Source organism: Manis javanica, chromosome 12 (genome assembly GCF_040802235.1).
Source record: "Manis javanica isolate MJ-LG chromosome 12, MJ_LKY, whole genome shotgun sequence".
In the NCBI taxonomy this organism is placed as follows: Eukaryota; Metazoa; Chordata; class Mammalia; order Pholidota; family Manidae; genus Manis; species Manis javanica.
Window position 1 is genome coordinate 106,014,788 of NC_133167.1, and position 12,529 is coordinate 106,027,316.

At 34.2% G+C, this 12,529-nt stretch overlaps 1 protein-coding gene across 7 annotated transcripts in view; it reads right to left on the reverse strand.

Moving 5' to 3' along the window:
* NEIL3 (nei like DNA glycosylase 3) overlaps nt 1-12,529 on the reverse strand; it is a 750,694-nt gene that overhangs the window by 312,767 nt on the left and 425,398 nt on the right. For all 7 annotated transcript variants that reach the window (XR_012124054.1, XR_012124056.1, XR_012124055.1 and 4 more), the window contains one exon: nt 7,032-7,071. The gene's annotated coding sequence lies outside the window, so the exon portion shown is untranslated. The remainder of the gene's footprint in view (nt 1-7,031; nt 7,072-12,529) is intronic.

Below are 12,529 nucleotides of genomic sequence, written 5' to 3' on the forward strand. Positions count from 1 at the left end.
ATTAAATCTCAGTGCCATTACCTATTATATTTAAAGACTCACTGAGGAATGATAAGACCCCAGATGTCTAAGCAAATGCAAATAGATTACCCACTTTACAGAAATAAATAAATAGCATTGTCTTCAGAAATTATCAACTAGTAAACCCAAGGAAGGATCTAGAAATGTTCTTCATTCCTCATAAATGAAGGAATCACTGCCTAAGACCTCTACAATTATGCGTGAGTAAATGAATATAGATTTATCAAAATTGACTGTAGCTCCCAAATAAGCTAGCTTCCAACTTCTTTGAAGCAAAATCTGAGTTTGTGAAGGAGGGTAGGAGGAGAAAATATGGGTGAAATTTTCAACCCTAATGATGTTTTCAACATTTGCTCCCAAATCAGTTTCCTTGACAAATCTATTTTCGTATTATTTGTGCTTCTGCGCTAACATAACTGACCCTGAATTTAAGTAACCTGGGAGAATCAGAAAAAATATTTATGAATTTTATGAGGCTTAATCCCAGTAGTTTAATGTGGCCATAGGAGGTGTATTTACATCACAGAAGATCACAGCTTTTTTTTTTTTTTTGCCTTTTTTCTTTGAAAGAGCCAGTTTATGACGACACCAGTGTTGTACATGCGAAGCACAGGACTTGAGTCCTGGTGGGCACGGCGTACATCCTCTGCAATCACTACTTACTGAACGGAGGTAACTTCTAGGTACTTTGCAGAGAACTGACCTTATAGAAGTAACTTTTGGTTAAAGCATTTCATCATTTTAAAATGACACCTAGTATATCATGCTGGCCTTATAAGTTGTGTCCCTTGTGTTTTAATATAATAAATATCCTGCTCTTTGAAATTTCCATGGCCTTTATCACCAAGAACTTTCCAGATTAGGAAAAGCTAATTTCTTCAAAGGATTATTTAGAATGTCAGACATCTGCTTTAATTACAAAATAAGAAATTCGGAAGAAAAATTATTCAAAGAGAAAAGTTTCAATGAAGGCAACAATTTTTTAAAGCTTGCCTTCAAATTGAAGTAAATGATTTTTTAAAATGTTAACCACCAAAGGAAACAAACATGAATGCTTACCCTTCATTTATCCTGAGAAAATGAATCTTTGCTCATAATGTGATCAGTGAACAAGCTGTCCCGTTATTTCATTGTACAGCAAACAGTAATGATGATGTTGTTAAATTAGAGGTTTGTACATGGATGCATGACACAGCTCTACACTACTGGACAGAAACATATGACTAGATATTAAAATACTGAATACATAATATCATGAAAGAATCAAAGGTGTTTCAAGACACAGCTCTCCACCCTGAGAGATCAAGTAGCATCTCTTTCCAACAGAACTTTCTATAATGATGGAAAGGTTTCAGAATTACACTCTTCTAGATGGTAGCCAACAGCCACGAATGGCTATTGAGTACTTGAAATGTCACTAGTGAAAATGAGGAAATGAACTTATTTCATCAATTTTTAATTAAACTGAAACCTCAACATCTAGATGTGGCTAGTAGCTAACATAACAAAAGCACAAAACAGTATTTTAAACATTTTCAAGCATTTTAAGTGTCCATGCGTGTACATGTGCTTGTGTGTAGAGACTGGTGGGAAGGTGGGCACCCTGTAAGCAGTAGCTGTGGCATTTATGTAATAGGCTACAGACCTCATGTTTCTACCTTGTTTTAAAGCTATGTAAGTGTCAGGTGTCTCGTCTCTTGAAGGCCTTATTTCATGTCCTGTATGCTGTAAAGCTTTGAAAGGATATCACTTCTCAGGTTTGACAAGTGCCTTAATACATTTAATATTTTCTGTATATTTAATGGCCTTGGGTAAACTGATAGTATACAAATAGTATTTTATTTTCTAAACAAATACAAAATATTTGTATTTTCCATAACATCGTTGTGTGGAGTCTACTGAAGAAGCCACTAACATTTAAAAAACCAATTTTAGACTCTACTTATAATTTACTTTCCTTTTTTCTAATAAGTAGACAATATTTCTTTTTCCAGCTCTATTAGTCTTTTCTCTCTTTCATGTGTTCATAATAGATACCATATTTAAAATTTAAAGGAACAAAGTCTATTGGAGAGTTTTTAGTCTAAAGATTCAAAGTTTTACTTTTCAAGATGATTGTACAGCTGAGGATAAGTAAATAACTTTAAAGCTGATGATTTCCTCCATATTTACAAATATGCTGGCATTATACTAAATGACTTGTGCCAGGGTACAAGATACCAAAATGAAGGCATTATTTTAAAAATCTTTACATCTGTTAAATAACAAAAGGAAGAACATTTTAAAAAAAAATCAAATGTCAATATGTCATTAATATTAAGAGAAATGAAGTAAGCAAGGTTCAATATACGATGGGATTTTTTTCCTTGACATTTAACCCATCATATTAAAAGTTTCTTCAAAGGAAAAGAAATATCAGCTTGTCACCTGGAGATCGAAATTGAGCTGCTCTAAGACAAACTGCTGTTTCTTCCCCATGATGAAATTCATGGGATGGACAAAAATGTCAGGATAAAAATAGACCACCTGGGAAAAAGGCCATCAGGAGAAGAAGTGGAGCTGTTGTTACAATTTCAACAAAATCATTTAAAAGCCAGTTATTTTTCCCCATAGCACATGAAAAAATTACTAAGCACACTGATTTATACTGTCAAATATTTAGGTGAGAATAAAATGTGATAAGGCTATGCTTACGGTAGTCTGTGAATGTAATTTTAATAAAAGGTGAATCATGAATAACATGGTATTTTAAAGAATGGCAAGTATTTTAATTCATAACATACAAAGGACATACCACAACTAGCATTTTGAAATTCCAGGATGACAAAAAGAAAGATATATATCAATATTAAATATCATTCAAGATGTTGGGAGGCTGGATACCAAAACATACATTTCTTATAAGGACAATCTTAGAAAATTCAAGAATGACAGAATGGTAAATAAATTAATAAGAATCAATAATTTGTATTCTCCTGCAATTTAGAAATTATCTTGAATAAATACCATGTCATAGAAGCAGAGAGCTCAAGATGAAATCTATTATTCCTAAATCATTCCCCCAAAGAAAAGTCTGAACACAGTAAAATATCAGGCTTTTCTATTTTTGTAAAAGGGAAGAATATGAATTTGTGCAGATTCTATTAAATGCAAATACTCCTTGCCACTGGCCACTCCATATTGTTAACTGCTCAGTTTTTAATATTAGATACTGAGAAAACTATTAGCTACTTTCATGGATGCTTTATCCTGTAGGTTATATTACATTATTATATAATAAGATTTTTTCACCCTTGGAAAATGAATACAATTATTAATGGTATTTGGATTTTATTTAAGAATTATAATATCACTTTTTTATAACTCATTTTCAACTATTTAGGGAAGTGTTTTCTAGCCTTATCTTTATTGCACATTGCTTTGCCAATCAGTATTGCTCCTATATAATGAATAATGCAGAGAGAAGTTAAATCAGGAATCCATGTGACTTTAAAGAAAATAAGTAACTGTATGGGATACACCTGGACATCAGATTGGCAAACTACTCTTTAATTTAATAAAAGCATCAGATTGAGATTTTAACATTAAGGCTGAGAAGGAGTGGGGAAGTACTTACTGGACTAATTGGGATTGTGCATTAAATATTTCACAGAAGGAATAGATAGGCCCCAAGTCCTCAGACAAAATAATTAAAGTGTGATTCTATACAAATTAGACCTAGGCTTGGTAAGTTTTCCTTTCCCAGAGTGAACATATTGGCTAGTATTAGAAGAGCAGAATGACAGACTTGTCATTTTTCCAAATTACACTGATGGAATGTTTTATGTATTCGTTGTGCTTTTGATGGTATTGTGAAGGTGGGCAAGGAAATCGCTTTAACAAGAGATTATCTACACCATATTAAAAAATGCATAACATTTTAAAACCTAATATGCAAAAAAATGTAAGGAATGACACTGAATGTTCTACTCATTTTTGTAAAGGGATTTCAAAAACATACATAGAATAAGGTATGTCTATGACCAGCTGTCCTTATGTATTAATATAATTTAACATGATATTTTATTTTTTTCACAGGTTCAAGTAACTGAATTAAACATTTTACACAAGTCATGCTTTCACATCTTTCGGTTAACACTAAGTTGGAAGATTAGACATGTCAGTTAAGTGTCCCGTAACACATAGCCACCACCTCTGCTGCTTTTCACTCCAGTAATAAACACTGGAACTGCCTCTAATCCTCTACTTCCACAAACATAATCAGGTATGTCCCTGCTGGGAACTAAGGGCCAGATTTTCTGGAGTATAATAACAAAAATTGGATTGTTGAATTTTAAGGCAAAAGCACCTATGAAATTCACTGCTCTGTATTTCAACCAGGAAGCTGCACCCGTGCATGCTCGCACACGCTACAGGCCACAGGTATCATCCCTCCACCGTCTCGTCAACGGCTGGTTGTGTCTCTCGCATTTTGTGAATCCAATGGGCATGAAACAGTGCCTTATTTCTATTTTTCATTTATCTGATTATAAAGGAGACTAAGTAACTTTACACATAATCAGCAGTCATTTTGTGCCTATTTATATCCTTTGCTGATTTCCTTACTAATTTCCCATCTATTTCGGTTGCTTACAAGACCTTTTTTATATAGTTTCAATATTAAACCCTTTGCAAACATCTCCCAGCAAGTACTAACTGAGGAGCCTGCACCCCGTTATCAGGACCGATGAGTCACCTGCGGCACGATTTCAGAAAGAAAAGGCAGCGGAGCGGCCACTCGTCATTACGTACAGGAGCTTACTGTCAGCTTGCACAGTGAAAATCTGAGACAGAAGACAATGAACACTATGTTCAGGCACTATTCATCTATTGTTTCCCTGTGGCGATTTCTCATTAATGTGTTTATTGTAAATATAGTTCACACTTCACCTTTCTTCCCATAGTCCTACTGCATTTGTTTCCCTACCGTCAGCTCTCTCTCAGCACCAAACTCAGCTACTCTGTTCTGATAAATTCAAATCTCACAAGGTATCTCTTGCCACAGTATCACAACTAATTTTCTCCTTTCAGTTAAAGGTCATCGTTCGTTTGAGAAGAGCAAAAAGAACTGCAAGAAGCGCAGTGACGTTGTTTGAATGAGGGCTGAACATCAAGGGGCGTGTAGTTAATGAACAAGATCATTGCTTCGTGCCTAACCACAGCCTTAAGGCTTCAGATTAAATTCCTGGAAAGGTGACGCACCAGAGGACAGGCAACTGGGTGCTGGCCCCAGCAGTGGGTGGTCCCAACCCCTCCCTATTTCTTCCTACATAGACTTTGGTTCTTACGACTAGATGTAAATGTGCATTTGAGGAAACAAAATGCATTTTTTCTCTCTTGTACAGAGATAGAAAGTACTTATGACACATGCACCACTTTGTGTTATTCAGCACAACAACCTGTTAAATGGAATTGCATTTGCTTTCCTGTGGGCTAGGAAAAAATGTGCACAGAGGGATTATCATTCCACAGCACCTATTAGAAATCAGGCCTACCGATTCAAAGACCACATGTGTGCGAGTAATAAATGCATATATAATTATATTTTATAACTTAATGACTAATGAAGCAGAATGATAAACACATATTTAACAGGAAAAGTTTGAAAAACAAATTCCTGGGATATGTTTTTACCAACCTAAAGACATTTTTAGGTAGATACATACCTTTAAGTGAGTTATGCTATGCCAACAGAGTTGCGTGTACACGTGTACGTGTACGTGTTCCACAAAGAGGACATAAAATGCATTTTAACACTTTAAATTTCAATGTCAACTTTTCTTTGGGATGTAACTTCAGAGTTTGCTAACAGCTCACACATGGTTGCAGAAAAAGAAACACTGGTAGTTAGACCAGCAATTTGTTATATTATCTGATATGAAAGAGTTATAAAATACACAGAAATCTTCCTTTAGTACAAACTTCATGTTTTAATCACTCATTAAATTCGAATGTCAGCTGTCTGTTACACATCAAAACCATCACTGTAGTCATAAATTAACGAATTGTGGTCTTAGGTGAGAGAAGAATCATTTGCCTATGTTTCATATTTTAAATAGCCTAAACTGTATGTTTTGAGTGCATGTTTAGACAGTCACTCATCTAAAATAAAAAAGAATACTATTTCTGTTGATCCACGAATAAAGATGCTAACAAATAAACAACACGTGTAAGCATACATTGTAGAAGATAGCATTTCAACATTTCAAAAAGGCTAACACAGAACAATTTTCCTCTATTTATTTTTGACATGCATTTAATTTCTATGGGTAATTTTCCCTACCTATAAAAACTAAGGTTTAACTTAACGTGCCTGTATCTCTATGGTGCTATTGGTAAAAGTTAATCAGTTGCATAAATATTCTTTCAGATAGTCTATTTAGTAACCAATAAATTCAATCTTTTGATTAATAATTTAGCCTTTGGAATTATAGAAGCTTAGGGAATGTACAATTGTAGGAGAACCTCTGTCGTAAGAAAGTTTCTTATTTACTTCAGGAGGCAAATCCAATATTCAATGAATGAGTCAAAACAACATGAAATTAGGACAAAGGTGTGTTACATTAACTGCAAGAGCCGGGAAGTTCACAGGCAAAGAGATCAAGGACGCTGGGATGATTGGTGAGCTTTTACGGAGGGACCTCTCGTATTTTGACAATCAGGATATTGAATGCTTTCTGCTAACAACCTCACAATTCTGAGTACCTAAACTTTTACTGTAGAAATATAAAACCATATTTAAAAATGAAAGTAAGGGAAAGTACTACTTTTTAATTTTAGGATGTGTTCACTGACACATTCAACAGATTTTTAAAGAGAGATTTTCTACGAAAAATGTAATTTCACTGACAAATTTTTTAAATCATACAATTCATGGAATACAGAAGAACTGGCAATAAATGAAACATTAAAATTGACAACTTTTGGCGGCATAAAGATCAAATAAAACTTAGGTTAAGTTGTGCACTCACAGATTTCGAAGGCAATTTATTCTGGAGGCAGAGCTTCTCCCTGAAAGAATGAAAAGCAATGCCAGGTCAGCAAAATGCACACTGCTGAGCAGTAATAAAGGTTCCTGGAGTAGAATTCAAAATTTTAACATGGACCAGCAGTCATAATATGGCTTTTAAAATTTAAGTAGAAGAAAATTCAGGTAGCAATTCATTATGTGGTCACTGGGTACAAAAACTCAAAATATTGTTTTTCACTTATAAACAACAATAATGGAAATCCAAGCATCTAAGAGCCCAGCAGGATGAAAGTAGATGGGAGAAGATATCAAAATGGACTTTCTGTCCACCTTCAGGACTCATAGAGGAGAGCTTCTATGTCAGAGAGAAATTGGGTTAAACAAGATAAATTAAATCGAAAACACATAAGGGATCTGCATTGATAGGTAGGGACTGGATAGTTAATTGTACAACCACTGGAAAGAGAACTGGAGGGAATTTCATGGGCGAGTAACAAGACTTGCCAGAGTTGAACATGCAGCACGTGGTTAATAAATACGTACTCCTCATAAAAACAAAATGAGAAAATACTAGTGACATCCAGCTGTAGAAGGAAAGCTAGATTTTAAAATACATGTTTAATAAAATATGAATATTAATTGCCATTTACAGATGTGCCCTTGAAGAAAAAGAAGGGAAAAAATTTTTATTAAAGAGCCAAATACAGTGATGTAATTGACAGGATACCATAAAATGTTCAGATTTTCTTCAATGCTTTTAAGAGGGAATATAAGAAAATAAGTTATACAAAATTGTACATCAAATTTCATTTTCTTTGTTATTCCCCAACATGATCTCAGTAATGATAGGTGGGTAAATTTAGTGGTCATGACTAAATAAGAGTGAGATTGAAATTGGAAAAGATATATCCAGTGGACTACTGATGACTTCATTTAACTGTGAGCCATTAGTAAATTTAGATAAATGAAGGAGGAAGATGTATGCATAAATTCAATAAATTATTTAACTGATAACATATTTGAAAGATGACTATTTTGCCTTAACTGAAAATAAATACTTATTTTCCACAAGAAAAACATGTCAAGAAATACGCAAAATTGAGTAAGCCTCCAAAATAAATAGTAAGCATACTTGCACATTAATAAAATGGGGATTTTGTTTGGTTTAGCTTTTGCTTTTGCAGATTTACTAAACCCGAGAGAGGAAGGACTGGCTTCCAGGTACTAACTGTGGCTGGCTGCTGGCTGGCTGCAATGGACCCATCATTGGAAGTGAATAGTTGATATCACTGTTCCTCTTAATTTATCCACAAGAAAGGACAGTAAAGCAAAATATCAAAGGAATACTGGGAATGGCTTTATAACAGTGAGGACCCTTTGGGCAAAAGATCCTCTGAAGTGTACTTTAGTCAATAAGATCATTAGACTGTGACTTTATTAACTTACAACATAGAACAAACATAGCAATGGGTACCAGGAGGGCTTCTTTGAACACGAAGCCACAGGAGCACGTTCTCCAAACAGAAGGCAGGTGGTTCGTTATCCATTACCCAACTGCTTTATCTCCAAAGGGATAAAAATAATAACCTCTATAGTTTTCTGTGTTCACATTAAAATAAAGCATACATAGACATCAAACTTACTACGTTTTCTAAAAAGCCATGGAAATGTATTCTTTTCTTATCTGAAATTTAACCAAATATAAATACTATAAAACAAATTTTAAAAAGAATTTTGAAGTTTTATATATAAAGCAAAATCACAGTAGTCAGGGAATTCACATTTTTTCTTACATTAATATGGCTTTGAGTGCACTATTCAAAAAAACATACCAACTTGAGGACGTTTTCCATCAATTTAATACATCATGTTATAAATGATGTGGTAAAAGTCACATGGAAGACCAACTGTAAAGAGGACTGAGACTCCTATTACAAACAGTTCACTTTTCAGTTTGACGTGTCTCTAACATCCCAGGAGTTTACCCTTGCCTGACATGGCTCCCTAATTCCCCAGGTGTATGAATTCTGACCATGAATATCCTAATGCCCCAAGTGTATGCACAATGGCCAGGGCACATACTGGTCACACAGTGTACATGAACAGTATAATTCCCCAGTTCAATCACCGATTGACCTTGGGTGTCTCCTCAATTCCTCACTGGCTGGGTGGGGAAGGGGGGTGTCTTTTCCGATCTGGGATGTCTAATTCACCAGCTTCTATCCTAACCTCAAATGCCTCCGTAATTCCCCATAACTCCTGAATTAAACTCGGATGGCTCCCTTATGCCAAGTGTGTTGACACTGGTCTTGTATGTATGTCTAATTCACGTGACTTGTCTACAGTGGCATGGTATGTAAGAGCTGATTCAATCCATTTTATTTTAGTAAAGATGATTTAAGCCAGAAGAAAAATCACCGGTAACAGGAGAAAAGTCACAGATTACATTCATCATAAAATATTAATAAATTTTCATTATAGATGAAAATGTTTGCATAATAAAAAATCACAGATTGAAAGAAAAGAACCTATTAAATTTACAGAATGTAACAAAACTTGTGGGTCTCAAAATGAGTATGCATTATGTATATGGGCCTACCCCTAAGAAAATGTGTGGTGGTCAAATGTATACTTTGCTCAAAAAAAACTAACTGTTCTAATGATTCAAGGGAAATTTGACATTTTAGTGTCAAAGCAGGGTAATGTTAACGTTAGTGAATACTACATCTGAAAATTTTCTCATGACAAATACCGTGTGCTAGATACAAAGTGACACAAAGTGTATTTATTGAGTGTGAGGGGTGCTGTTGTAATAAATTAATTCTGCTCCTGCTGATTCCCTAATATATTGCAAATAACTGTCCATTTCCTTGAAAGAACAGTACGGAAAATGGCACTTTGATATTTTTTTTTGAAATAATTCACTTCACTTTGCAAGAAAAGGAATATCCTCAGGGAAATTTTCCAGTAAGGATGGAACTCAGAGACAGACAGCCTCAAAACCGAGATCATCAACTGTACTTGCAAATGAGGCATCAATGCGGAGCGTTTGTTAACATTTCCATTTTAATTACTAGTTTAATTGTACTTATTTCTAATTGTGAAAATCAGCACTCTGAGAGTTATTTTTAAAGATACTGCACAGAGCAATCATCATTGTTACTGTATAACTAAACCCTCACGTACAGAAGCAACACTCAGAATTTAGCTTTTTAGTCTTTTGTCCTCATTTTGAGGTTATAGGAACTTAAGGTGCACAAAAACTAAAGCATCTAAGTTCTTTATTTTTCAACACTAACAATCACATACTGAGCCCAAGGAATGGAGTCAATCACCTGGAATTACTTACTATTTTCTCATTTCATATCACACAGGGGAAATTATAGCTAAATAACTATATTTTAGGGCTCAATTTTAATTATTTATTCAGACATTCAGTGTTGTGTGGGCAAGATTATATATGAATTGGTTGGAATTTTTGGACTCTTGTTTAAAACTACCTAACTATCTTCCATTATGAGTACAGCAGTGAAAAATGCACCTTATGATATTTGATTTTTCTTGGAATTAAAATGCAAATGACATCCCAGGCAACTTTTTGTGTGTACAATTTCATTTTTCATCTACCTCCCAATGGTTTGAACCTTGGAAATTGGTAAATAACTGTAATAATTTTTAAGGAATGGAGATTATGTAAAATATGAAAGATATATTTGTATTTTATGCAGCGATTTAAATATGTACATATTTAACACATATAAGCCTGATTTGTTTTGAAGTTCTGGCTCTAAAATACAGAGATGACTGCTACTCTAAGCTGCTGAATATATGTTGTTAAAAATACAACTGTTAAGATCATTAAGCTTTCAAGTAAATAATAAGATATACCTTACAATTTGAGAGACAATATTTTATCTGCCTACACAGCAATCTAGAAGCAATGTTTTTGTTAATACTATCTGAACACAGCAACCTTAAAAAAATAACAGTATTAAAAATGTTTAACTCTTTAAATTGTATCAAATAAATTTAAGCATCATAGTTGAAAAGAAATATCTACAAGTTTATATATATATACACACACACACATATAGAGAGAGACATTCAAAACATGTGTTTTGTTGTAGCAAATGGACTTTTTAATGATCCATTCAGTAAGGAAAAATTGTTTCCCAGCAGGAATTCCAAAGATTTCAAAACTGTCTGAATGCACAATAATGAAATTACTCAAGCTTAGGTATTGGCTTTTTTATTATTTTTAGCATCAGCCATTCTTCTACGAAAGCTACTTCATTCATTCTGTCACCTAATTAGCATCATGGCAAGTTACGACAAACTAAATAGCATGGGTAGGGAATCAAAGATAACACATTTTGTCCACAGAAATCATCTTATCTGTTTGCCTTCTTTTCAGACACATCCCAGCCATTTTATTAACTCAGCCTTTGAATATGAAACACAAGTCCCACTGCACTGCCCTACATCATTCGGAATAAAATCTGCATACTATGGAAAAGTCAGTGATCTGAATAGCTAATTATGCTAACAGAACGGTTTTCCAAATTCGGGGATTTCCAAAACTTAATTTTTTAATATTTGTATAGTGAAAATACTCCCAACTGTTCATTTTAATTCCTTTTATATTTTGCTTCAGTTATTTTTAAACTAGACAATTGCTCTGCAGTAGAGTAGATTCGACGGGTTTAGTAAACGTGACCAGGTCTGTGTTTCTGTTACTTTTAAGCTATTACCATGACAACTGTCTTTCTCACACAAATTAATGAATAACCTTATCAAATAAATTTATGAAACATGACTGTGATTTGGGTTGAGAAGTTTAGTACCAGTGCACTTTACAATTTATAACCGATTCTATAAAGGTGGGAAATTTGTTAAAGCCTATCATTAACATCTCTGTTTCTGAAAGCTTAAATTTGGTTTATTATTAACATCCCGGCTTTAGAAGCTTAAATTTAGTTATTCGGATTGATTAGCAGCTCAAATTTATCACTGAAAAATGTATAAAAGTATGTTAAAAATCCTTTAATCTTATGTTTATAATTCTGTAAATCATTTTTAATTGGCAAGAGTTGATGTGTAACTTTTATTTTTTTCTAAGATAGGGTTTCCAGAGTATCTAGATGGAAAGTTGCAGCAATTTAGAACAAAATCACATGCAGAGCTGAACTTGCCTCAAGAGACCACTTCACTTTCCTGGATACACTTGCCCATAATAAATCATTGCGATCATTGTTCAATCAACAAACATTTACCGACTGGCTTTATGAGCCAGTCTTTGTGCAAGAACTCTGAGAACATGGTAGTGAAAGACACTGGAGATTTCAGAAGCACTAGAAGGTTACAGTCCAGCAGGGAACACAGCCAAGAAAATCAGCTACATTTCAATACCATGATACAGAGGTGCAACCAATGTAATGGGAGCAAAGGGAAAGAACCTATCACCAGATCCGAGGGGGGTGAGGGTGGGTTCTGCTAGCA